This window comes from Echinops telfairi, unplaced genomic scaffold (assembly GCF_000313985.2).
Source record: "Echinops telfairi isolate 266 unplaced genomic scaffold, ASM31398v2 ScPeMD7_11;HRSCAF=52, whole genome shotgun sequence".
Classification (NCBI taxonomy): Eukaryota; Metazoa; Chordata; class Mammalia; order Afrosoricida; family Tenrecidae; genus Echinops; species Echinops telfairi.
This window is the reverse complement of record NW_022103908.1, coordinates 18,010,827-18,037,878: the sequence shown is the minus strand read 5'-3', so window position 1 is coordinate 18,037,878 and position 27,052 is coordinate 18,010,827. Positions and strand designations below refer to the sequence as shown.

The following is a 27,052-nucleotide window of genomic DNA, read 5'->3' as shown; positions in this document are numbered from 1 at the left end:
AGTGCTTCTCAACCTTCCTAATCCCGCAGCCCTTTATTACAGTTCCTCATGTGGTGGTGACCGCCCAACCATAACCTTATTTTCGTTGCTACTTCATCACTGTCATTTTGGTACTGTTATGAATCAGGAAACTCCTGTGAAAAAGGGTTGTTTGACCCCCAAAGGGGTCGCGACCCACAGGTAGAGAACCACTGCTCTATCCTAACATAGCATGTTATCATGAGGATAAGCTGGAATGGGGAAATAGCCACAGTTAGTAGTTTGTAATCCTTCAGAAAACAAACACACACACACACACTCGAGAAAAGAAACGAAACTGTTAAAAGCCTGCTTTGCATTTTCAAACACAGTTCTTGTAAAACAGCATATGATATATTACCAGAATTGTCCCTGACTTTAACAGTGGTTTATACATCATTAATTCTTTATTTCATCATTCTGTCACTCGAATGCTGTATTATAAAATAAATGGTCACAAGTAAAATGGTCAAACAAGAAAATAACATATCCCACAGCATCTCCTGATTTTATGTGCAAGAATGGTGACACAGTAAGTTTTCAAGACCCATTTAAGATTTTACATCCTACATATGCACTATCTGCTCACAAGCTATACAATTATAAATATCTTCCTCTTGTCAACGTCATCAAAGTCCCTAATGAATGTTGTGCAGTGTAACTAGGAGGCCCCAAACACTGCTCGACTCTACAAATGCTCTGTTTCATCGTTCTCTTCTGCGAACAGGTACATTTTTAAGGCACCCAAGTGTCAACAAGTGTATCTAATAGAGCCTTGAGCTTCAGTGATTTTATAAAAGAGAAACTTGCCAACGAATTTAGGGAACTCACATTATATATGCAGGTTAGATTCACAAATTCAATGTTGCATGACAGGAAGTCTATGCTCATTTCTTGGTATCATGAATCGCAATTTTTTCCCCCCAATTCAGAGAAGCAAACCTAAACCTTCATAAATGAGTGAACAACTTAGAGGTAGCTTATACTGGAGCAGTCTTAGAGAGGAATTTATCACGCATGCAGTTTAAAGGGCTCTGTTTATGGCAGTCTTGAAAGTGATCCGTGTCCAAACTGCCCTGGTATGGAATCAGGTTTGTCAAAGTAAATCTGAAGGCAAATATAAAGTAAAAATGTCCTCCAATATCTTCTCTCTGTATATATTTTTTAACTTTACAATGTGATTTCTGTTAGGCGAACACTATAAGTAGCTTGACGTTCTTGCTACCTTCTCAAAACAAACTGCTATAGTTAGTTAAGGAATTCACAAAAATGGATTTTGTCATGCAAATGTGTATAACCTAGTAACTACATGACATATGGTAGACATCAAATATAAATTGTCAAATGAAATGGAATTGAAATGCTAAGTGTAGAAAATCACTAGAGAAATACATATGGGTTCTATCTAGCTAAACAAAATTATTTCAACCTATTAATTTGAGAAAACCATTTGGTAAGCCAATTTAGACCAACCTACAACTTAGATGAGTGCACACACACACACATATATGAAGAAAACGTTGCAAGACATGTGTTATTCAGAACCTTCTCAGGAGTTATACAACTACATCACAGCTTTCCAAAATCCTTACTAAGATACAAAAACAAACTATCAGCTTAGCTTTGCCAAAAAGGAAGAAAGATAGTAGAGATCTTGCTTTGATTTTGGGGGTTTTCTCACCCAGGAAACCAAATATACTCTGAAAAGAAATTCCTGAATGTTAATCCCACAGAAGCTTCCTTCCACCAGAAGTTGCAAATTCTGTTCTTTCTGTGGGAAGCCAGGTTTACGACCTTTAAATCTCAAAAGATACGGCTGGGTGGAAGGCGCTCTGGTGAAGTGAGATTCATTGGTCTAAGAGAAAAACAGAGTTCAATGCCAGAGCATGCCAGATTGAAAAATAAAATCTGTCTTGGAAAAGTACAACCTTCAAGTTCGTTAGAAATGAGAGTGGTAAGATTTTGGCTCACTTATTTGGGACATGTTTTTATGAGGGACAGTCCCTGGTGAACACCAGGCTTGGGAAAAGGGGAGGTCAGCAAACAAGAATACTCTGAATGAAATAGATGGGCACCGTGACCACAATGTTGGCCGCAGACAGCAATGACGATGAGGATGGAGTCGGACTCTAGAACATTTTGTCCTGTTGGACATAGAGTTGCTGAGTTCCCATCCCCCAAGTATCCCCTGACAACCGGGTCCAAGCAATCCTTACACTTGCCAATGGCTGAATTTCAATAGTTCTCCTTCCTTTTTATGAACCTCATTGTACTTAGGTTCTGCTTTGAGTCATTTGCTTTGTTCCTAATCAACATGTTCTCGCTATCAAAAGCTCAAACTCAGAGACTTGACTTGATTGCTATAACCATAGAAACTGTACAGAACAGGGTATCAGTGCCTCTGTGGGATTCCCAGACTGTAAGTCTTCACAGGAGTAGAAAGTCTCATTTTTCTCCTGTGGAGGAGCTGCTGGTTTCAAACTGCTGACCTTCTGGTTAGCAGCTCAATGGGTAACCACTATTTCACAGGGGCTTCTTGGCCTCACTGTATGCATATAAAATAACTACTTGGCATCTGAAAATGTGAATCTAATTGTGTCTGCAATTCAGGTCATTTCATTTGTAATAAGCCCCCAAACCTCTTTAAGCACATCATCATAATATATTCTTTTCACCTCAAAATGAATTCCGTTTCCTCTCCCTTAAGTGGCTCCTTGTCCATTTGCTTGCAATGTAATTTTCTTAAATTTGAGGAGTGTTGTTTGCTTCGGGGACTGGGAAATGTAAAGCCTGAGGAGCACAAAGTGAGGCCATGATTGGTGAGTAGGTTCCCAGTGTAGCTATTCTCCTGAGCAGTCAACACTTCGGGTTTGAAGAGCACATGCCCTTTTCTTGGGTAGATACAATGAGGGTGACATGAGCTAAGGTGACCTGGGTATAAAGAGAACAGTGAAGGTCGTCCCTTTTCATTTCTGCACTGCCCCACGACGACTAAGCTAACAGGAGGCTCCTGTCTCTGCAGACACTACCTCCCTTGTTCAAAGGTTCAGAAGAGCGGGGCAACATGGGCAGCACCTCTTACTCAAGGTAGGACTTCAAAATTCCCTGGATTAGGAATAAGTGATCTTTCTCTGTGCACAATGTTCATTACAGTGATAGTGTTTGAGACCATGGTTATTTATTTGCTGGAAATGAAATATTTCTCTACAACTTCACTTGTACTCTTTTCTAAATATGTAATCTGACTCCGTGGACCTTGAACCGAGTTCTTAGAAGGGTATGGGCTTGATTCTTATTTGCGTTTAAAGGTAGAAAAGCAACCTCAATCTCAAATATAATTTAAGGGGAAAAAAGACAAAGGCACATCATCCAGATGAAGGAGCCTACAAGCAGGAGGTCATGACGGCATCCCAGGCTTTAATCGTCATCAGCTCCTTAACTAGGCTTGTTGAAACATAAAGGGGATGGTCATGCTCATGAACGGCAGCAGGTCAGTGCATCACAGTGACAGGTGGGAGTACAGAGCCATAATGGGTCCATTATAACCCCCCCAAGCTCCTCCCCCTTCAGCAACAACACCACCCAAACCAAATGCACAGCCATGGAGCCGATTCCATCTCATACTGGCCTCGGAGGACAGGGACGAAGGGCCCAGTAGAAAGTCCCAGCTTTCTCCTGAGGAATGGCTGACCTTGTGGTTAGCAGTCCAGTGCACAACCACGACACCACCGAGGCTCCCGAGATGGTCACAGGAACACAACTAAGCCAAGAAAAGCTTACAAAATTGGTCCAGGGACTTCCAACAAAGACAGCCAACGCAACTCTTCGGAGACTGACTCATGACCACACATAATCCCCACCCAGCAAGGGAGTCTCTATCAAGGACTTATTCAAGCAAGGCTCTGAAGGGGAGCCTTCAGACATACCCCCTCTCCCAGGACTGGCTTGAGCGAGAGAGAAGTAATGTGTTTTCCTGTGCACAATGCTGAGCGCCAGACTGTTCACATCCCTAGTTAGTCTCACTGCCACGCAGTTGGTACTGACTCTTAGCAACCTTGTAGCACAAGCTAGAACTGCCCTTGTGAGTTTCTGAGACTAACACGATATGAGACTCGAAAGCTGGTGGTGAACAGCTAAACATTCTCAGTAGCCCCAGGCTGGGCAGCCCAAGCTCAGGGCCCTGCCCGTAGTGCATGATCAGGAGGAATTTAATGAAGCCTTCATCAAGTGGGGACTCTGCAAATGGACTTTGGGCTTTAACTGTCACCCATAGCCTTCTGCAAACCTGTGCTCAGACTTTTGAAGCTCTAATGTAGTTGTTGGTGTCAAAATCCTGGTTCTAAAAATGCATATTCTTCTTAAAAAGAAGCGGGGGGGTGGGGGGGGGGGCGGGAAAGCCTGCACACTGATGAAAGAAAAATCAGAGTGTAGATGACTTTTCAGGTCTGCAAATAGTCACTTATCTATTTAGCCAAGAAAAGTACTAGATTTATGTGCAAGAATAGGACGAGGGACCTGCAAACAGCCACAGGCACAGTGTCATCCTCAACTCTTTTTATGTAAAGAGCAAGTTAGTTCCTTGTCTTCAGATTTCCGCAGGGAGACGAGCTGGCACAGTGGTAGAAGCAGCTGGTGGCTGGCTAAGGAAAAGCACCCCAATAACGTGGACAAAAATGCAGCCTGTGGGCACATTGGCAGGCCTACCCTTGGAGGCTACTGGCAGGAATGCCACGTTGCTTATGGCAGTGACCATTCATTGACACCTAATTAAAGCTGAGTAAATATTTATTGTATGAATTCTTAACTTTGCAGTTATATCTGGCCTAAGAGTCACAGAGATAAACAAGTGTGCATAAAATCATGTAGGATTATAGAAGCTATAGAACTCTTAAGTTTTGAGTAAAGTGCAGTAGGCGAAGAAAGGTCAAGTTTAAGGGAAGCAAGACATGTGCCCAGAAGTGACCCTTGAATTCTCTTTTAAGTAAAGGGCAGATGGTGAATGATTGAAGGTCAAATTGAGATGCTTTGGTCCCTAGCATGCTGTCCAGAGTTTGGCACTAAGTGGGCCGTCAGGAAATATTCATTGAGTTAAAATGTATGAGAAGGGAGAGGGTGAGCCAAGGCTTTTGATAATCCACTGTGGCTGTTAGCAAAAATAACTAACTGTGCAGTTGAGACATAAAACACAATTTCTCTCTTTAGCAAGACCATTCTGGTAGAGAGGCGGAGGTGAATCAGGAGACTGGGAATTAGAGGCAGAAAGACCAGTGAGAAAACTACCTGATCATCTAGACAAGACTGGGGGATCTGGCCATTGAGCATCAGTAGAGGATCTTCATGATTTCCAGGATCCTCTGGTTTAAATGATCAACTGTAATGTTCACCTTCCATCACATTCAGGGAAACCCTCATGTTGGTCAAGAAGAAAGGCGGTGGACATAACAACAGCTAATTTCTCTCTATTCAAATGTATGCATGTGCAATCTCTTTCTGCTGATATTGTCAAAAATAAGTTAGCATTCATTCCTATTGTGACCTACTTTTATTTATTATAACCTAGTTCTTTTAAGGGAGGCCAATGGGCTACAGTCTTAGCTTGAGTTGTAGTCTTAGAATGGCCCTTCTGGCCATAATGCCTTATCTGATGCATTCTCAGTCTGGACTCTCGGTCCGGGGCTAAACTCCCATTTTGGGGGGTGTTCTCTGCTACACTGGTGAACAGAATTGGGGTGGGGGGGGCGAGATTAAGAACTGATTTCAGTGGAGGGTGTGAACCAAATCACAATGTTTCTTTGGAGGCATCTTTAGGGTCTACCTTAGTGGAAGATGTGCACCTAGATGCATCATTAAGGCTACAAGAAAGTGTGACTTAAGACATCATCCTTGATTTTATATCCCCGTGGATGGGGTATGTCTATATTGGTACCACTATATAGTTCTTAAACATTACCTGGGAAGCCAGACCTCTATTTCCTGACTGTGCTTTGACAAAAACCAGAAACCCTGCTGTGGCATGTGGACGTTTTTGGTTTCTGGCTCTGGATCCAACTTTTGGCTCAGCCCCGCCTGACCTTCAGCTCTGGGTTGGACAGCGCCCACCACATGAAATATTTCCTTAAAGCATTGTGAGTGTTGGTGGGACTTTGCAGCGAGTCCCTGATCCCAGGGCTGTGAGGGAAGAGACTGGAGGAGAATAGCATATTGGGAGAGCTGGACATTGTGACATTGCCATTTGTCCATATCAGAGACAAACCTATTTATTTATTTATGGGTACTTGGAATCTTGATGACATCATATTGAATGTGCTCTTCTGCTAAGTGACAAATGGTGGATCCAATGGACCAGTTTCTCTGCAAGAGAAAGAAGTGACTGTCTGTCAGCTTCTGTCTGTCAGCACAAGATCCATAGCCTTGGAAAACCCAGGAGGCAATTCTACTCTGCCCGATAGGGTAGGTATAAGTTAGCATCAATGGACAATTTTGGGCTGGCTTTGGCATATTTTCAGCCAAGCTTTTTTGTTACTATTGAAGAGTACTGAGAGTTTTCAAACTGCCTCTCATTTAAAATATATTAAGGAACAATCATCATTACAATGTCAACTGCCCTCTGCCTAATTTAATGTTTATTTAAATACAAAATGTTCTAGTTAATATGTAACTTTCAGAAACATACCAGAAAAGAATAAAGAATGAAATATATAATGATCTTTCTTGAATGAACTCACTCTACTTTAAAGATGAATGAAAAGCAGAATTGTACATAGTAGAGAAAACAAGCACAATTAATTTTAAATAAAGGGTTCTGCCTCACAACAAAAATGATGGGAGAGCATGCTGAATACAATATCATAAAATGAAAATTGCATTGTAAGTTAATAATCTGATTGTGAGAATATATATTTAAATAACGGTGGTCTCTCAATAGACGGGACACTCCAGAAGTGACAATCAGGGTCCAAGGGGACATCATCACAAAGCAAAGTTATTCCTAAAGGATGTTTTCCTTTTCTTTAGTTGTTTGTGCATTTTGAGAAAGTGAGACATGATATCTGTCCTTATGCATCAGATCATCATTAAATGGAACATTCAAGGAAGCTCCCCAGTTTTTCACAAGGGGTGGGGGCAGGGGGATTTGGAGGACATGTGTTTCCATCCAATGCATGATTGAATCTTCTTGTGGATTGTTGATTCATTCAAGCAATCATGTACTTCTCTAAGGAAGGTCTCTATGATCAAATAAGTAACTCACAATTTTAAAATAAATGGAAGTGAGACAAGACAGTATCCAGAGAACATATTCAAATAACAAGAAGAATATTTTGTATCAGTGAAACATTCAGCTTTTTCTAACTGGTTTTGCCAAAACCACAAAGTCACTATACACTTGAAATGTATGCAATAAAACACAGTAAAATTTGAGCATTTAGAAATACAATAAAACAAAACAGCCCTTGTACAGCAAAACACTAAGTATTGACTTGCCTTATTTTTTTCAGATCTCTCAAATGTACTGCCTTCGAAAGGGAACAACCTTCATTTTTCTATTGCTTAATTTAATTGGAGTTTTCCTTCTCTGACTGGTTCCTGATTTTGTGGTTTTATTTTATTAACTTTTCTGTTATCTCATGATATTAATTCATATTCATTCCAATGATTAATACCTTATAATACTAATATATAGCAATCATTTAAAAATGTTCTTACCAAGCAATAAAGTCTCCTACATGGTGCAAATAGTTTGCAAAACTCACCTACTAACCTAAAAGCACAGCTTGGACCTAAGCCATGGTCTAGACCAAGGGGTGGCAAACTGGTCACTCAGAGCCAAAGGCGGCTCTTTCAGCAAATAACTGTGACTCTGAAGTAGAATTGAAAATGAAAATAAAATGATCATAGTTTCATTTATAAAAATTTTAAAGGATATCATTCTGATAATGGTGATTTCATTTGCTTGTATAGATTGATGGCTCTCTAATAGTTTTTAAATGTTGTGAGGGACAGGATTGGCTCTTCTGTCTCAAAAGTTTGCTAACCCTTGGTCTGGAGATATACTTTCATATATATAACAACCAAGAAAGCCCTATGAAACAGTTCTACTCTGGAACACAAGGACTTTTCATGAGTTGGAACCAATTCAAGTGGCTTTTTTTTTTGTGTGTTGTGCTTTCTTTTTATTCAAGTAATAATCAACGATCTTATAGAGTCTGTCTAGCTTAAATATGAATCAAGGATTGAGGAAGGATAACAGAATGCAAATAATATTTCATTTCTTGAAGATTTAAATTTATTGAAGGGAGCTAGTTATGAACAAAGAAATACTAAAAAAAAAATCTATGGGTAGAAATGCCAAATTTGAATATAGTTTGTATCCAACTAGCTAAGAAGCTTGAAACTAGTTTGATGGAGTGGATATGTTAGGATTAGGGGTTTTAAGAATAAGATTTATCTCGGAAACCTTAGTAAAGTACATATACCTAATATTTCTGTCTGTCATGGAATATCAAAATATGAGGGGTAGGATATAGAAGATCACTCCGACTATATTAAATGATAAGTTCCTTAATGTTAGGAAATTTGTCTATACATATTTTTGTTCCCCAAACGATTCCTGCTAAATATCTAGAGGCTTCTCCAGAATGTTTGGTGAAAGACCTCCTTTGTACTGGAAAACTGATTTTGCTTTAGTTTAACTCTAAACTGTCCTTCAAGTTGACTCTCAACACTTACTAATCCCACATACCACAGATACTCATCAGCACCAGGATCATTACAGCATTGTCTTGTATACAATATGTGTTAGGCTGGTTTGATTAGAGAAACCAATCCAGAGGCACTCGTGTATAAGCGAGAAATTTATATCAAGATGTAATTATGCATCAATAAAACATCCCAGCCCAGTTCAGATCAAGTCCATAAGTCCAATATTAGTCCATATGTCTAATACTAGTCAGTAAATTCCTCTTCAGACTTATGCAGCACATACAATGATGCCAAATGCAGGAAGATCACAGGCCTGTGGGTGGAAAGTTGTGTGGATCCAGTGGTGGTGGAAGCATCTCCAGGGCTTTGGCTGCCATCAGCATGGCTCTATGTGGCTTGTCAACAGGAAGGTGAAACACAGAGAGAGAGTGTATACCTCCTCCAGGGAGGAAGAAGTTCCCAGAACGCCACTCCACAAGGATGGATCAATCAGGCCGTGACCTGATTGACAGACTAAACTCCACCCCTTAATTTTGTAACAAGTTAGACTAAAATTGTGTAACTACCACACTATATAGGATTGTAAATGGATAGATGTATAAATAAGGTAGCAAATGAATAAAAATTTCTCTGGGATTGGGGAAAGTTCTGGAAGAGAAACTGGCATGAACACTGGACATAGAGAAGAAGAACCTGACTTCTGTTCCTTGCCTTGCCTATCACTAAATTCATAGTTGAACAATGTAGCACCCTTAGCCATAAGACTGTTGTAAGTATTGGATTGTTTTTAAATGTGCATGAAAATACCTATCACAGGACCTGATGTATATAATATGCTATTCAGTTGAGTAAATGATAATAGATCCTGAATTTAGAATATGTTATAGGATATATCCCAAGAAAAAAAATAACAAAAGGAAAATAGTAGGGGCAAAAAGAAGATTGGTGATTCCTGAAAATATATTAAGAACCTTTCACACACATTGCCATTTCTGTTTAAAAGTGCAGGTGGCTGAAAGCAGGGATCTATGTAAATGCCACCCTTCCTGTGAGTTTTCCCGTTGGTCTGATGCTAAAGCCATGATCACTGGTCAATGGTTGATATCATGAAATCACTGAATGAAATGTATTACACGAGTATTCTGTTATGTTTCTGAATCATAGAAGACAATCTGTAACATATTTTGTTTTAACCCTATATTTGTGAAAGTGTATTCCATAGGGATCCATATTATTGTTGACTCATGAAACAGTCCTGAATTAATTACTGACCTCACTCGGCTTTCTGCTAAGCATATTCTCATATCTTCCATGGAAAAGGAAAACATAACTGGTCAGCATGCTTCTCCGAAGAATGCCTCATAATCAGAATGACTACTGTGAAGTGACTGTTACTGCTAGGAACAAAGTTTGCAATTATTGGCACCTGTCCAAATTTATCAGGATTAAAAAAAAAACAACCATGTGATATACTTATTACCTAACTAAAAATGGAAGCATATATTTAATTGTACGTAAGTCTATTGATTCAGAACTGGAGATTACATGTTTTCAGAATCTGCATCTCATGGAAAAGAGCTCTGACATTAACAACAGCTACACGAGTTGTTCAAAGATAGGCACGACGTGGCACACAGAGTTAGAGGTGGGAGAAAGGAAGCCACCTGATGCCACTTGCTCTAAAGAAATCCTTGAATGAGAAGTATAACTGTAAGAAAACACTTCATGTTATGTATTATATATCTCCAAACTAAGTGTGCAGGGAAGACATTTTGCTCAAATTTTTGTTATCATTTCTTGGATTACTGTAATCATATTCAATGCAGGTATTTAGACATTCTGTTCTTGCAATGATTATGATTTGCATTTGTAAATAATATGCTCTTGTGGTTTGGTTTACATCTGTCAGGAACCTTACAGACATTGGGGCATTTTAATTAGTTTAATGCCTAGTGAAGGTGACACCTAATGTGTCTATATTTTAAATCCATGCCATCATTTGATTTCCCTTGCTCACTCTTCTTGATACTCACAAGTAGGTAAAATTGGAATTTCTGACTGAATCTAAGGGGGAGAAAACAAACCAAAAAACAAGGACAGAACATTTTATGAATAATATTTAGGTGAATTTTAAATCAAATTCTGCATTAGCAAAACTACTTTTAAGCATGAAAGCAGTAACTTGAGTTGGACTCAATTCAAAAACAGTGGGCGACGAAACAGCATTATTGACACTTACTTCGGACCTTACAAATATCTAAAATATAATCCTCAGGTGTACTAACATTTCTTCAGATTTATGAGGAATATTAAAAACCCATGTAAAACTTGCACCCATAGGACACAACAAAATATGTTTTAAAACAAAGCAAAAAGCACAGATACAACTTAGTCCACAGATAAGAAACATCTGAAAAAAATAATTTTGCTTGGAATCTGCCTGTGATTTGATCTGAATGATTTATACTGGGATTTGGGCACACCAATCATTAAACCTTGGGAAGCACTTCAAAGACCCGCCAAGACGCCTCCAGAATAAGGTCTTGGGGATTGCTTCAGAAGGTCATAAACTTAAAAACTCTGTCAAGCAATTCTACTCTGCACAAAATACAGGGGCCAATATGACTCAAAATTGACTGGACAGCAAATAACAAAAATAATAAAAGCAACCTGGTTGCTCTGAAGTTGATTCGGATTGACAGTGCCTCTACAAGACAGAGTGGAACTGACACAAGATTTCCCAAACTGTCAATCTTTCCCAAAGCAGACTGGTAGCCACATCTTTTCCCCAAGGAACAACTTCTACCAGTGCTTCTTACAACGGTGGCATTTGCCTGGCTATTACACTCTCTGGAGTCAGGGTGGAATAGTGGCACAGAATCCACATGCACTAAGGTTACTACACTTTCCAAAGCCTTGGGGGTTTTTTGGTTTTGTTTTTGGTTATTGCTATTTGCTTATTTTCATTTACAAACATTGGGAATAAAGACAAGTACCTTGCAAAGGTATGAAAAATAAAAGAAAAAAATAATCAGGGCTGTCCAGTTGCAGTTGATGACTTATAGTACTATGAGTTACTATGTCGACTCATGGTAACCCTAAATGGTGTTTCCAAGACCATAAATCTTTACAGGAGTAGATCCATCCAGCCACCTAACTCATATGGTCTGGAGGGCTCAGTAGACTTGTAGAATATAGAATTTAACACTGTGAATGTCAATCATTGTTCTTTCCTAAATTATTCATCTAGGCCTCTTACTATGCACTCAATGGAGTTTATCTATAACCTCGCCCAAGGTGGGAAGGTACAATTTCCTCTGCTAGAAAGGAAATTCTGCAATGTGTGTTTCCAGCCTGGGGGTGGCCTGCATCTGGTATCTCTGGTCAATAGCTTGTTTTTGTTGTTCAAAGGGTTTAGTCCAGAAGGAAGATACCATGTCCCCCACCTACTCCCTAGTCCTCTTCTGGCAGTGCTTAAAATAGGACACAGAGAAAAGAGTCAGTTGATGTTACTGAAAATTGTTTGGGGAAGTAGAATGCGTGAGTGGAAGTGAATATGAAAACACATTTGATTATCCTCTAAGGTAAGAAATATATCTAAGTCAGCTCTCCATTTTTTGACATATAAATAAAACCATTTAAGAACAAAGCAGAATTGTGATTTTCTTTACAAATTTGCCCTAGAAATGTTGTTTTGTTGTTATTGTTAAAGAGAAAAACAAAGAAGAGGAAGAGACAGCAACAAAAGGAAATCATACTGTGTTCTCAAGTAAAACGCACCCATAGCAAATGAAATGGAAATATCTATTCACACAAAAAAGGAAATGCTTCGAAATTATTCTAACCATTTAAGGGAAGAAGTGAACATCAGATTGGTGTTATAGTTTAGTTCCTGAGCTTTTTATGTCCGACTTTCAAATTTAATGTAAGAGAAGAAACAGAAAGCTGGATTCATTGAGCAAGGCATTTCTGGGCAGTCTGACAGTACTTTCAAGCTGATGAAAATTCAAGGGGTTTCGTTGTTGCTCAAATGCTGGGCCACTTCCTGCTGGTGCAGCCTGCCCTCAACCCGCCCGTGGGAGAAGCATCATTTTTCATGGGGCAGAGAGTCAGTATTTGGGCTGAGAGAAGTTGCGTTTCTTCTTTCAATGTTTTTGTCCTAAGGTCGACATCTTCGCTTTATTTCTAATACTAAGTTGAACTTATGATGTCTTAAAATGCAGCTCTCATATCACCATAAAATATGTTATATACACGAATCATCGCTAAGTGAAAAGTACTATTAATTAAGAAGTAGAATAAATTATTTCTTTAATCCTTAAAAGTAATTAAAGGAAATATATGGATAAGAAATCATATCTTGACAATAAATCCTTAAGGCAAATATGTGATTATAATTTATCCTCCTTTAAAATTGCTCTCCAATTACTGCTTATCTACATAGGAAACCATCTGTGGTTCAAATGATTGGCATACTGTTCTGCTAACTGAGAGGCTGGGGGTTCAAGTCACCCACAGGCACCTCACGTGAAAGGTGCAGCCATCGAATGCCAAGAAGAATTGGTCATTGACAATTTAATGGAGCAGAGATCAATTCTGACATGCAGGGCTGTCACCATGATCAAAGTGGTCTCAGTAGCCACTGGTTTATTTCCAGAAAACTGTATCAATGTGCACTTGAAGTATTGATGCTCAGGAGTGATAGACACTTCCCCGTCACTACTTTTGGAGCTCCACTTCCACTGGAAGAATTTGCTTGGAGGATTTCCCCTCTTTGTAGGCTGTAATGGGCTCATTTAATGAAACCACAAGGATATGAAGATTTTGCTCAATTCCCAAGTATATTTGTGTGTGAAATATATAGGCATTAATGATTGTATAGAAAATTTGATAAAACAAAAGATTTCCAATTTCAACTATTCAACTTGATCTTCTGGGTGAGGACAGCCCACAGGTCTCAAGACTGACTCTCAGTGGCTTCCAGTCTTCTTTATCCTCTAGAAGAAAAGCAGACCTCATGAAGGATCAATAATGTGATTTCACAGACTGCAATAAGGAAGCCTTCTTTCTTAGAAAATTAACAGGAAAACAAAATAAACAAAAAGACGGTCTACTTTAACAACTTTAATGTGTTGGGAAATCCTAAAGGTGTGATACCACTTCATTGACCACAGGTAAGGATGAGAGTTTGTGGATCTGTATCGTGGGGGTTTCATCTCAGCATGGCTTGAATCTAGAACCACACTCATGTAGGGGTGGGGGCCAGTGCATAGGGATGTCCTTCTACCAAATATAATTTATAGATTAAAAGTAGCCCTCATGATCAGACTTTTGTTTTGCATTTTCTACATCACTTAAAAAGCTACTGCAATTGAATGGATCACAACTCACTGTGACCCAAAAGAGATATCTAGGACTATAAATCCTTAAAGGAGCTATATGAAACAGTCTCATCTTTCTTATTCACATTACATAAGGGTCTGGTTAACTATCTTCTGACTTCCTTTCGACATGTCTTTACTTGGCCAACTCTTATTCTCCCTCTTAGGCTTTCATCGCTTACCCCTTTCTCAGCACTTCCTTCAGTTACATAGATTGAGTTACTAGACCTTCTGGGTTTCTGAACACCTTGTGCATGTCTCCATGCTTAGTCTTTCTCACTTGTTCCAAAAGTTGTTAATTTTCCATTCAAAAAGAGTTGACATGCATCCTATCTAATACATTTAGAATTTATTGAGTGTCAATATGCCCGAAAGTGAAAGGTAAATCAGAGGCATAAAACAATTATTCAGATTGTAAATTTTCTGTTCAGTATTCACTTTCCAAGCTTGCTTTGTTTGAAGGGGTGGTCACGGCCTCTGGTCTGGACTGGGAGATATAACACAGGCATTGCACAGCTTCTACAAGTCTATTCTTCCTGATTCAAAAATTGTTAATAGTTCATCTTTTTCCAAATAACTTTATGCCTTTAAGCACAGAGAGTATTTGCTCTTTGCTTTGAAGAAGCTCTTGCGGTTCAGTGGTTATGGACTCCGTTTCTAACTGAAAGGTCAAGAGTTTGAAACCATCAACTCCTCTGAAAGAGAAAGCTAGAGCAGTCTGCTCCCATGAAAGTCCACAGCCCGATGGTACAGTTCCATCCTGCTCTATAGGGACATGATGGTTTAGAAGCTGACTGTACAGCAATGGGTTTGCTTAGTTTGGGGTTATCGGACTAGTGCAGGCATATTGGAATCCATTAACAGCCAAAACGGAATAGGATAACAGATTAGGATCATAGAATACACTTTAGATTTGATGATATCATGACATTGCCATTACACTGCAACAATTTATGTTCAGAGATCTTGTTATGAAAACAAGAAATCTCTGGTTCAGAAAATTCTATTTTATTTATATGTATTTCTTTAGCAAGAAGACACTGCTTCTAAAGCATATATAAGAATTCTGTTCACACACACTTAACACCTATATTATTATTACCATTAAATTGTCACTGGTGACAGGAAGCGAATGTCAATGTAAAGCAAACTCTTTGCTGAGGAGTAAATTTTAACTGCCCTAGAGAGTTTCCAAGGTTGCAAACCTTTAAGGAAGCCCATAGTCACACTGTCCTCCCACTAAGCAGCGAGCAGGAAGTTCGAACTCAGAACCTTTGGCTTAGTAGCCACTGGGACCCTCGGGGTCTTCAATTTCACTGTAACTTAGATTTAAGATGTTAATTCATTCTTTGAATTTAAGTCTTTGAAACCATAATGATTTCAGCCTGATTGTTGATTGACTGGATCTTTGGATTATTAAATCATCTCAATGAATGCAGCATAGATATCACTATTAATTTTCTTATAAATTCAGATTCATATTAATGCTGACATGCCACATAAATGTGTAATATGTTAAATTTATCTCTGTTGAAAACTTCTGTTTCTCAGCATTTTAAACTGAAGAATTGTCGACTCTTCATTTAGCCATGTGAGGTCCTTTGCACATAATATAAAATGAGGTCATAAAAATTAAAAGGTATTACTTATGAGTGTATCATTGACAGAGATAAAGAACCATCTTTCTACATGATAGCTTTTGTGGCTTCTTAATCAAATTCATAATTTCAGTTATTCAATTGTATCTAAAGGTGATGGTAGTGACTCAATTCATGATGCAACTAATATTCACAATACTACTAGTAGAAATATCTGTTAACTAAATCAACAAACATATCTATATAGTTCTCTAAAAACTGCTCAACAAACATATATGCTTGCCCAAGCATGGAGGCTTCTATATTATGCACACAAGGGGGAAAGTGGGTGAATCCATTTTCATTGCAGAGTAAAGATCAGCCTGGATCCAAACTCCACGTGGAGTTGCATCCCAGTTTTCTACTTCCCACTTCTCTGTACTCATTGTCAGCTACCTAAGCACCACTTAGCTGGGCTGGGGCTAAAAGTTGAAAGGACACCGTCCTTCAGACTGAGCTCCTGGCAACCCCTCTCTTTCCCTCGCTCCCCAGTGGCAGCTCAGAGCACGCAGTAAAAAGAGCATTTTCTTGCAGGTGAGCAGCAGTTCTCTGATGTTAACAACTTGGAGCTGGGTCAGGGGTCACAAGTTCAAAGATCACAGTGCTTTGGACTGCCAGACAGGCAATCTCCAGCTACCCTCATGGAAGTATGCTGGACACCTCAGCATTCGCTCTGCTGGCCACATGCTCAGGGTGGATTTTCCCACCGATATTTTCAGCGTGTCAGCTGCAAGCTGGCTGAGTTCCTCAGATACCTAGATCTAACCTGCTATCTCCCACTACCCTTTCTGAGTTGGCTAATTCACCGGAAGTGCACACAGACAAGAGACTATACTTACAGCTATGTGAGAATGGAAAATCAGAGGCATTGTCTGTGTGTGTGTGTTTAAATAGGGCAGCCAGAATGCAGTTTTAATTCTACTAAAGTCTTAACACGAGTCTGTAATTCATATTTAATCTTAAAGTTACCTATTCTAAGAGGGTGGTTTGTTTTGTTTTGTTTTTTAAATGATTTAGCCATATGCCTTAAAGGAAAACAAAATTGCTCCTGTGGTCACCCAGATGCATAATGTGATAGGATCTCTGTGCCTGAAGGACCAGCAAACCCAGGATTAAGGATACATCTTTCCATAGGTGCTTAGGGAAAGATATGCTTGGTAACAAAGCACCTTTATTAACATATTCTATAAGTCTCTCCTTTCTTGGATTTTACTTTTAAAGAGTGTGAGTTTTCACCTTCCGGTCCTTGATTTACTATATCCAGATAATTGACTTGCTATATCCAGAAGGATACAAATGAAGGGTTGCCCAGGGCGGGGTCCCCAGGGTCCTGGCATGGAGCTCCCTGACTTCAGAAATGCAAAACCATCTCAGGTTCCTGGATCTATTTTACCCATGAGGAAGCCTACGATGCTCACAGTTTTTGACTGTATGTTTGCCTTTGGTCTCATCTATAGCCATGACGGAGGCATCATTGAACACCTGCGATCCATTCCACCACACTCCCTTCCTTCCGAATGATGGTTGGCGATCTTTGTGACCAGGCCAGCGCCCGACTCATTGCAAAAACATTCAAGTCCATTAGGGTTAGATAACCAAAGGAAAAAGACCAACTTTTTTTTAGCAATGGTAATTCATTAATGCACATATAGATACGAAGTTCTATAGATATAGCAAATGAATACAAATACTGGATAAACACGGATCATTTTGTAGTATTATTTGTTTTTTAAATTAGTTTTTCTAAATTCAACTTTCACCTAGCTTCGAATGCATTCTTCTTTCCTGCGGGTTGTGATATTTTGGGCTAATCACATATCTTTTGGGTCAATTTTCTTGTCAATTTTCAAACTGGTAGGGTAGGTGGGGGTTTACATTTGGGATCATCACCTTTGGATCAGCAGTTTAAACTAGACTATGCCCCACCAGCCTCCGCACCCCAGCAGTTTGCCTTTCACCTGCCCATGTTTCTTCTTTCTTCCTCTTGTGAACTACTACAGTCCCTGACACCGAGGTTAGCACTGTTCCCCGCCCCCCACGTGGCCCCTCCCAAATCTGAAAAGCTGGTAAACTAGTTATAGCCTCCAACCATAAAAACAAGCAAACACACAAACTCACGGCCATTAGGTCCACTCTAACTCACAGTGAGCCAACAGGACAGAGTAGAACTGCCCGGGTGCGTTTCTGAGACTTGAAGGTGTACCGAGAGGAGACAGCCTCATCTCTCTCCTGCAGGGGGCGAATGATTTTGACCTGCAGACCTTCTGGTTGGTCATTCATAACAGGCCCTACCGCCCCACCAGAGTTCTTTGGTTAGAGCTTAGGATGTCTCTTCAGTGAAGAAGAGAAATAACAAAAGTGTGCCTGCAATATTTAACAAATTATGCATCTCCTAGTTCTGATCAGGATGTGGCAAGACACTGCCTCTGAATAGACTATATTAGTGATTCCCAAATGCTTCGTTTGCATGCACTCTTTATTCTCTCTAAAAGTACTAAGGACTCCAAAGAGCATCTGTTTATATGGAGTATATTTATTGATATTAACTGGATTAGAAATTCAAACAATTATTTATTTTTTAACACTAGAACATCTCAGTAATCAGGGTGACAAAGTCATCACGTGTCGTACAAGGTACTTCTTCCTTCCACAGAGAACGGAAACAGGAAACCATGCCGGGGTTTCAGCAGCTATGGCAGCACAGGGGGATGAGTGGAGGCAGTGACAGCGCCCCAGCCACTCTGTGGGCGATAGATGAAACTGCTCCTATAAAGAGTGACAAGCTCAGAAATCCTATATATGGTCATTGTGTTGGAAGAAAGTACATGGATTTGCATTTGGCTATGGAGATAAGAGTCTCTGGATGGTACAAACCAGGACATGCTCAAATACTAGCCACCACATCGGTGATTCAACAGGACGCAGAGGCTCCTCCAAAGATAGGCCTGGAGTTCTCCTTCCATGCAGATGAGAGCCTGGAAGACCTGGTCTACTCCGCACCACGGGGACGCCATCAGTTAGAACTGAGTGGAGGGAACCTACCAATCATTTTATTGTGAGAACAGTTTTCATGCCTCAGACTCCCCACACCCTAGCTTTACTTTGAAAAGCTACAAAAAATAGGAAAAACACTACAGAGCAGAATGAATAGATGCCAGTTGTTGGCGGGGATGAACTTTGCCAGGAAATTATAGAAAGAGAACAAGTGATTGCAGAGAGAGAGAGAGAAAGGCAGGTATGCACCAGAACAGCATGTTGCATGGAAAATGCTTTCTAATTCAGATTAAACCCGGCAGTGCTGTGAGTCCATTAACTATCAGGGAATCGGCTAGACAAGTCTCTTATCTAAAAGTTGAGTAGCTGATAAAATTGAGACTTTCCTTGAAGTCAATTTTATCTCTCAGACAAGAGATAATCGAGATGTTGCTTAATTCTGAGAAATAAGGAAAAATGGATATTTGTTTACAGATAAATGATAGGGACCCTCAGAAAATGTGAGCTTCTCATATTTGAAAGAAGAGAGAAAATAAATGACAAGTTGTACTTTTAGAAGTACAGAAATCAGCATTTCTATTAATTAGAAATTCTGATTTTATTGCCTAAATCCTTGAAAAACATGACTAATAAAAACGGAGTGAGGGAGCTTAAAAACGGAAGTCCAGTAATGTCATTTGATGTTAAACTGATGAAGAAGGTAATTTTCTAAGAAAACAAGGTTCACAAGGACATTGATGATCTCATCAGTACTATGTGTAAAAGAAAATGATTTTTCTGAAAAAAGGAAGCATGGGAGAGAAAGAGAATAAAGACAATTATGGTTCGTGCAGTTCTGCCCTAGAGATCTGTGAGGGCTGGTCCCAGGCAACTCCAGCCCTGACATTCTCCCCGCACTGTGGATAAGCAAACCTGCCGATGTTCGAAGTTCCTTCTATGAAATGAGAAGATGGCACAGCATTTGCAAATAACCTCTGCACTCCCTCTTATGTACTTGAACTCATCTTTAGAATGTGTATAATACCTAGTAGCCAAACCAAATCAATAAAATATATGCCGATCATATTTTACACTGATTGTTAGCCTTTGAAGATTGCATTGACCACTTTTAAATTTTTTAATAATTTCAATCCATAGTTGCTTGAATCTGCAATCAAAACCTGTGACTCTGCCAAGTTGACTGTAAGTGGGTGTGTGTGGGGGGGGGAAAGTAAAAAAGTATAAAATCACTGGAATTTTATTAAATAAAATTACCTACATGCAAAGCTATGGTTTCTGGATGTACTCTGCATCACAAACTATATACTTAGAAGACCGTGTTTCCATGTCTCTCAGTCTCCCCACCAACATCCTATGCTCTTCTGTTTGAATCACACCAGGGAGGGCTTTAAAATGTACTTCATTTAGAAGTTATTCAAGTTCTGTGAATGACAACCAAAGTCTGAAGGGGCAAGATCAACTCTGTAGGGCAGAGGGGGTGAGGTTTCCAAACCTGTTCTCCTAGGGACCATCCTTCAGCTAGCAGAATCAATAGGATCATCTCTTTGATGGAAGGGGAAACATCCTGGTCTTTTAGTCAGCAATTCAATTTTCAACTTTCCTCAAACTTTTCCCTAGCAGCCTCCATACCCTTCTGAGCCGACCCATCTGCCTGAAATTTAATTGGCCCTGCAGAGCCCTTCGCTGGCTTACATTTTGATGGAAACTTTTTTTGAAGGCCCCCTAGTGAGACGAAGGCCAGGGTCTCACTGAGAGAATTTGCCTGCAGCTGTCCACTGACTGCAGAGACCTGTTTGAGCAAGTTGTCTTTGAAACAAATCTGGGCATGATTGACCTGGGACCCCAGTAGCAAGATTTTTAACATACTCATATAGATCCCTGAAAGCACAATATAATTGTGCACTTTATAATTTGCTTATGGTGTTATTAGGAGGAAACAAACTCCAAAACGTGATGCCTTGATGTTAATACCCACTCTTAGTGTTCCTATGGGACAGGTGGGATAGGGTTTCCTAAAACTGCCACATATTTCTCCCATAGAATGGCTGAGTTTCACCTCCCACTGAGCACATACCACCCCCCACCCCTCAATCCAACAGGATTCCTTTGGATGTAATATGCCCTTTTCATATTTAATAATGTAATTGTCCCCCAGCACAGCACTGTTCTGCAACTGTTGTTGCAGAGTAGTTGTTCAGATCCATTTAAACGGTGGCTATTCAGCTGAATCCAACCCATGGCAACCCTGGGTGTGTCAGAATCAAACGGTACTCTACAGTGTTCTCAATGATGGACATTTTGGAAGTGTATTTCCAGAGCTTCAGTGACTACAGGTGGACCAAGACCTTCAGCTTTTTGGTGAAAAGCCAAATGTACCACCCAGGGATTCTGAGTAATAATAGTGCCCCCTTTAACTCTCAAATATCCCCAATTTTTGGATAAATCATTTAGACCTCCTGTAGATAAGAAGATACATATATATATTTGAGAGGAAGTCAATTGGTGAAGGTAGGTTCTAGATGGAGAATAATGGGAGTGCGCAAACTCTGTTCCAAGGTTGTGCAGTCAGGGTGCTGTTTTTGTTAAGAAATTAGCTGACTCTTTTATTGCTTTAAGAAGTCAGCAAGAGAAAGGTATAATGGGCGCCGCTCTTAAATAAGAATTAAAGAGAAGACTGGGCCTCCATGCGGCACAAGCCTCGAAGTAAGTAGCATAGTAATGCAATAAAAACACATAGGCTTTGGATTCAGAATGATTGTGGATCAAATTTTGGCTCAGAAACATAGCAGTTGTGAGTCTTGGGTGAGGTTTAATTAGCCTCCTACCCTAGGCTCTAGAATCTTCAGTTATCAAACCCTTTAGTTATACACACCTTATGGGATTGCTGTGGAGTTTGCAGTAATATTTGTGAGGAACATAGTCAAATGTAAAAATAGCTCTTATTAAGATCAACCTCAAAGCAAGCATAACAATTACTAGTAACCAATATTTACGGTGAACTTTCTGAAAGTTTAGTCTCTATTCTGTCCTTACTTTTATTACACAAATTTAAACTTTAAATGATTATAATCTGTTCTTTATCCCTAAGAATAATGTTACTCACTGGATTTATGGTATGTAGATACCAACCCTCACAAGGCTAGATGAATAATATTTGAATTGCAGATTTTCCTTGATTTAAGGATTACTGAAGTTATAATGAATTATACTTAAGATCATAGCTTATTTTTCTTTTTGTTTATTTGTTCTACTTTTTACACCTAAATCCTTATAATAGGCACTTCATACAATGTTGCAGCACATCATTTGCTGATGTTATCATTTTCAGATGTTCACTCCCGTGTTTTCAAAATGGAATGTATATAGATACTGATAATAAAAGGAAATAACAAATAAATTATTTAAAATATGCCTGATTTCCATAAGAATTGATTTATAGTAGAGTCATGATAATGAAACCCCACTGTACATTGGGGATTATCTGAAATTATGATTTAAAATCTCACAAAAAAGGATGGGGTCTGTGGGTGGCTCAAAGAGTTAGCATACTTGGCCCCTGATTGAAAGTTTGGAGGGTGGTGACCATCAGAAAGAGAGCCAGGTGTTTGCTTAGCCAGATGTTGGAGTAGGACTTGACTGCGTGTTTTGCAAATATTTTGAATCTAGTCTTCCTACTGCTGGAATTTCTCTCTCTAAAAGAGCTGTATAATGAAAAAAATATTACATAGGAAATTGGATCTTCTTAATGATGTCAACATGGTAGGCTTTGCTGTGGATTTTATGAAAATCTTTATTCCAATGATATTTCACATGCTTTGCAAGAAAAACAAACAAAGAACAACAACAGCAACAACCACAACCACAGTGGTTGCACAACTAAAACCACTCCAAGTGGAAACAGAACCAATGGTGAAGATGTTTAAAGATATGGAAACTAAAAGACCAATGGAGTCAACCAGAGATGGCCGGATGCTATTTGACTACCTGGCAGATAAGCATGGAGTTAGGCAGGAACATGGACACTCTCTACAGAGATTCAGAATTCCAATATGATCGTGGGAATTACTCTGGAGCAGCAGAATATCTGTACTTTTTTTAGAGTGTTGGTTCCAGTCCTTAGCAGGCATGCTCTGAGCTCCCTTTGGGTAAAACTGGCCTCTGAAATCTTAATGCACAATTGGGATGCAGCAATGGAAGACTTTACAGGTTTGAAAAAGACCAGAGATAATAGTTCTGTGAGTTCTCCACTCCAGTCTCTTCAGCAATGACCCTGGCTGATTCAAAAGTCTGTTTTCTTCAGGCACTCCACAGGTCTAGATAACATCATCGATCTCTCCCTTTACCAACATAGTAGTCTCTTACTGCAACTCAGGTAATTTGTCCACATATTCTCCACTCTCTGAAAGGGCCAACAGATGCTAAAAGACCTATTCATTATTTCTCATCAGGAATCCTACACATACATGGGCCCAATTACAGTGCTGGGTGCTTGCCTGTAAACTTTGCCTTTGATGGGGCTCAGAAAAAGCTGAGGGGTTGTGTACTGGTGCTTGTGAATGACTTGTTCCTGGTGGCTTGCTTGACGGTTTCATAGAAAATGCCCATCTCTTCATATATGAGACTTCTTGTCGCATGCACCGGTGTATCAGCACTAACACAGTAGCAGAAAAAATGAACATGAACCTAGTAGAAGCTGAAAGGTACCTTGTGTATTGGATTGACAATGCAAGCCAAGATGCCAAGATTGATTCTGAATTAGGTCACATGGTGGTGGGTAGCACTGTAGCCGAACCCTGTCAGCAAGTGACTGTAAAGACCAAGAACCCTCTCTTTAGAGCCAGATGTTGGTCATGAGAAGAAACTTAGTCGGAAGTGGGGATCGCAGGCTCCTAACTTGGCAACTCAGGACTCTGGCTTCTACAGAAAGCTGTTTTTAAAAGCATGAGAAAACTAAAGACGCAACAACCAGTTATCATGTAAAGTGGGACATACATTTTAGCAACAGTACATTAAATATACATATTGGATACTTTGAATAATATTGGCTGTATCTCATTTAAAAATAAAAAGTGTATCAGAAGAGAGTCCAGGTCATCTCTGGCCCCAAATCAATCATTCATTGTGTAAAGGGCTCAAGGCGACTCGGTCACACGTTAGTGACTACATCAGAATAGAATCGACTGAAGAGGACAGCTGGTTTTAGGAAGGTCTCTGCTGTTTTGTCACCAGTGGCTGCCAAATACGCCAAACACAAAACAAATAAATGACAGAAAAAACAAACAAACAAACAACCTGCCCCAAGTGGACTTTTGATGCCTCGAGACCCTACAGTGGTTTCCCGAAACTGTAAATCTGTAGGGGGCTCCTGAGGAGCAGCTGGTGGTTTTGAACTTCTGACTGTGCAATTAGTACTCAGATATCTAATCACAACACTGACCACCTGGTTCTGTTCAAGATTGATATTTTAAGCATTAATGACAATTGCAAAAATAAGTTGTAGCTTCTATCATTATATTTATTTACTTATGTAATATTGTCAATTTTGTTAAACATACAAATAAGTGATTTATGGTGAGAAAAATATGTTTTGAGATTCAGCAAAACTATTCATGGTGGTTGAATAAGTTGCTCCAAAGCTATGTCTGAGATAAGCAATGCCTTTCCAAAAGGTAGTCTGTACTCCTCAGGATAGGTCTCAAGGAATGTAAAACAATAAACTTATACAACCATGTACCTAGCACCATCATTTTCAATAGTCAAAATGGATCCATCAGCACAGAAATGTGTTATGAACACAATAAAAATGACTGGCATTAGAGTGAAAGTTGAGAATGGAGAAGAATAAGAAGCTGGAAAATATCATGTTAGTTGACTGAATAGTTGAGGAGTTTTAGAAAAGGAGGAAGAGCCTCAATGGAATGGAATGATAGAGTGGCTGCAGCAATGGGCTGAAACAAAACAATTGTTAGGACCACTCAGGACTGCTCAGTATGTCTTTTTGTTGGACACAGGGTCGGTATCTGTTGGAGCCAACTGGAAGGCATATAACTACAACAAAATGTACAATGTATTGAATTATACAAGGAGCATCAAAAGAAGATGTCGCTGTACCAAACATAAATAATCTTCCTTCAACCTTTTCATGAAGTAGCACATGATCAGAAACCAATGCTACTGAAGAAAAACTCCAAGCTGCCCAGCAGGCATTGGTTAACAAGGCTCCAGGGACTGCAAGAAGACTATTGGAGATGTTTCAGCAGACAGGATACAGCTCTGGAAGCACCCACTGGCTGATGACAAGGGTTTGGAGGATAATTACCAGGTCAATGGACTGTAAGAGATTCATGTTTAGGCCCCTTTCGAAGAAAGGTGAAACAATGGAAGGTTGAGATGATTTAATGATATCATTCATGTGACAATAAAGGACAATTGGCTAAAGATAATTAAAGAAAACCAAAGAGTTGCAGCAGCATATCCACAAGGAGCTGCCGGAAGGTAAGATAAGAAATACAGAATGAGGGCTATCATTGCTGACTTCAGAGGGATCTTGGCTGAAAGTCGAGAAAACATAAGGCTGTCTGCCTGTGGTTCATTTACTATGAAAGGCACGCAACTGTGTGGATCATAAGAAGCTAGGACTGTGTGGGTCATAACAGTGGTCATATGGAAAATGTACCTTGGGAGAGAAGCAGTCATTCAAACAGAACTGGGGATAGAGCTTGTTTTAAAACCAGAAAAGGTGTGCAGCAGAGCTGTATACTCTTTCACAGTACCTAAACTATTTGTCGAGCAAATATTCGAGAATCTGAACTCTAAGAAGAAGTGCATGAAATTATGATAAGAGGAAGACTCCTTAAAACCTGGGGCATGCAAATGAAACAATCCTGCTTGAGGAAGGCCAAAAGGACTTCACGCACGTACTGATGAAGATCACGACCAAGGACCTGTTCTCTATGGGAAAGCACAAGAGCAACCAACCAAGAAGAATTCTCTGCTCCGCCACTACCATTTTGGTTTTAGTTGACAACTTTTATCAATAAGTTTTTCTGAGGGGGGTGGGATCAGACTTGACAAATGAGAGAGAAAATCTTCCTCCGAGTTGTGTGAATTGTACCTTAAAATAAAGGGAACACAAATTCTTAAAATTGGACCAATAAGCAGCATCATTTTTAAGAGACAAAACATTCCATGTGTGAACTATGTCATATTACTTGGATCTACAATCAATGTTCATGGGAGCAGCAATCAAATGAAACTATACATAGCATTGGGCAGAATAAAAATGTTAACCATAAAGGTGTCACTTTGAGAAATAAGATATGCCTGCCCCACGTCATGGTAATTTAAATCACTTTATAAGAGGCAGCCCTGGTAGAATAGTGGCTATGAGTTGTGTTGCCAAGGACAAAGCCAGATATTCAAAACCATCAGTTGCCCTGTGGAACAAACACAAAGCTTTTGAGTCTCATAAAGAACTATACTGTCGGGATGCACAAGAGCAGTTAGTTCCACTCTGTCTTATACAGTCAGTAATTGTGAGTCAGATTTCACACGCTAGCAGTGGATTTGTGTTGGCCTCGTTTTATATGCATATGGAAGTTGTTTAATGAATAAAGATGACTGAAGAAGAATGGATGCTTTTGAATTACAGAATTGAGGGAGAATGCTCGTCCTGAATATACTGCCAGAAAAAAAACACAACACAAACAAAACAAAAAACATGTTCAGGCAGAATACTCTTCAGGTGTGAGAAGGTGGAGGCTTTGCCTCATGTCCTCTGGAGGACATTTCATCCGGAGGGACCAGTCTGGGAGGAGAACATCGTGATTGGTAAAGCAGAGGATCATCAAAGAGGAAGTCATTTAAGGAGCCGGATTGGCACAGTTCCTACAACAGCGGCTTCACACCTAGAACGGATTGTGAGGGCAGGACCCCTGAGGGTTTCCTTCTGTGGTGCATAGGATCATGGTGAGTCAAAATGGACTGGGGGCTTAACAACAGCAACAGCACTAAATATTTTAATAGTTCCTTTGAACTTCTATATGTTTGAAATCGTTGGAAGTCTTGAATATGCAAATACAAAGGAGTGCATGTTCAATGTTATGGTCTCTCTTTTTCCCATTTCTCTCCTTTTTCTTTTCTTCTTCCTTTTTCACTCTATTACAGCTAGTTATTAGGAGGTCATGTGACTGCATCATTCTGTATGTTTACTGAAAAAATAGACAAGAGTAGACTAGTACCAATTAGAAAATATTTTTTGGCTTCAACAGTACCATTTCTGTTTTAGCTGAAACTTTTAGCCTGAAAGTGTCTAGGGGGGGG

General features: G+C 39.6%; 1 protein-coding gene and 1 pseudogene across 7 annotated transcripts in view; one reads left to right on the top strand and one right to left on the bottom strand.

Moving 5' to 3' along the window:
• PCDH9 (protocadherin 9) overlaps nucleotides 1–27,052 on the bottom strand; it is a 1,095,802-nt gene that overhangs the window by 127,521 nt on the left and 941,229 nt on the right. The window lies entirely within an intron of this gene.
• LOC105979076 lies at nucleotides 22,348–23,675 on the top strand (annotated as a pseudogene).